The sequence below is a fragment of the Procambarus clarkii genome, chromosome 5 (genome assembly GCF_040958095.1).
Source record: "Procambarus clarkii isolate CNS0578487 chromosome 5, FALCON_Pclarkii_2.0, whole genome shotgun sequence".
Taxonomy (NCBI): domain Eukaryota; kingdom Metazoa; phylum Arthropoda; class Malacostraca; order Decapoda; family Cambaridae; genus Procambarus; species Procambarus clarkii.
The window spans coordinates 17,378,950-17,380,764 of NC_091154.1; positions in this window are offsets into that span (position 1 = coordinate 17,378,950).

Consider the following 1,815-nt stretch of genomic DNA (forward strand, 5'->3'; position numbering starts at 1 on the left):
GGAGGCGGCCATGTTGGTTGTGGGAGGCATGTGGGAGGCGGCCATGTTGGTTGTGGGAGGCATGTGGGAGGCGGCCATGTTGGCTGTGGGAGGCGGCCATGTTGGTTGTGGGAGGCATGTGGGAGGCGGCCATGTTGGCTGTGGGAGGCATGTGGGAGGCGGCCATGTTGGTTGTGGGAGGCATGTGGGAAGGCGGCCATGTTGGTTGTGGGAGGCATGTGGGAGGCGGCCATGTTGGTTGTGGGAGGCATGTGGGAGGCGGCCATGTTGGTTGTGGGAGGCATGTGGGAGGCGGCCATGTTGGTTGTGGGAGGCATGTGGGAAGGCGGCCATGTTGGTTGTGGGAGGCGGCCATGTTGGTTGTGGGAGGCGGCCATGTTGGTTGTGGGAGGCGGCCATGTTGGTTGTGGGAGGCGGCCATGTTGGTTGTGGGAGGCATGTGGGAAGGCGGCCATGTTGGTTGTGGGAGGCATGTGGGAAGGCGGCCATGTTGGTTGTGGGAGGCATGTGGGAAGGCGGCCATGTTGGTTGTGGGAGGCATGTGGGAAGGCGGCCATGTTGGTTGTGGCAGGCATGTGGGAGGCGGCCATGTTGGTTGTGGCAGGCATGTGGGAGGCGGCCATGTTGGTTGTGGGAGGCATGTGGGAGGCGGCCATGTTGGTTGTGGGAGGCATGTGGGAGGCGGCCATGTTGGTTGTGGGAGGCATGTGGGAGGCGGCCATGTTGGTTGTGGGAGGCATGTGGGAGGCGGCCATGTTGGTTGTGGCAGGCATGTGGGAGGCGGCCATGTTGGTTGTGGCAGGCATGTGGGAGGCGGCCATGTTGGTTGTGGCAGGCATGTGGGAGGCGGCCATGTTGGTTGTGGGAGGCATGTGGAAGGCGGCCATGTTGGTTGTGGGAGGTATGTGGGAAGGCGGCCATGTTGGCTGTGGGAGGCATGTGGGAGGCGGCCATGTTGGTTGTGGGAGGCATGTGGGAAGGCGGCCATGTTGGTTGTGGGAGGCATGTGGGAGGCGGCCATGTTGGTTGTGGGAGGCATGTGGGAAGGCGGCCATGTTGGTTGTGGGAGGCATGTGGGAGGCGGCCATGTTGGTTGTGGGAGGCATGTGGGAAGGCGGCCATGTTGGTTGTGGGAGGCATGTGGGAAGGCGGCCATGTTGGTTGTGGGAGGCATGTGGGAGGCGGCCATGTTGGTTGTGGGAGGCATGTGGGAAGGCGGCCATGTTGGTTGTGGGAGGCATGTGGGAAGCGGCCATGTTGGTTGTGGGAGGCATGTGGGAAGGCGGCCATGTTGGTTGTGGGAGGCATGTGGGAGGCGGCTATGTTGGTTGTGGGAGGCGGCCATGTTGGTTGTGGGAGGCATGTGGGAAGGCGGCCATGTTGGTTGTGGGAGACATGTGGGAAGGCGGCCATGTTGGTTGTGGGAGACATGTGGGAAGGCGGCCATGTTGGTTGTGGGAGGCATGTGGGAAGGCGGCCATGTTGGGTGTGGGAGGCATGTGGGAGGCGGCCATGTTGGTTGTGGGAGACATGTGGGAAGGCGGCCATGTTGGTTGTGGGACGCATGTGGGATTAAGGCAGCCATGTTGGTTGTGGTGGTGTATGGGCGCGGAACATTTTGGTTGGGGGTGGTGTGGGATAGTGATGGATTTTGGGAATACCGTGTTGTACAGGAATCCTGCGGCGCCGTCCCTCTGTCTCCCCACCTACTGTATTCCCTGTGTCACCTTCCCCGCTGCCAGGGGGGCCCTGTGTCACCTTCTCCGCTGCCAGGGGGGCCCTGTGTCACCTTCCCCGCTGCCAGGGGGCCCTGTG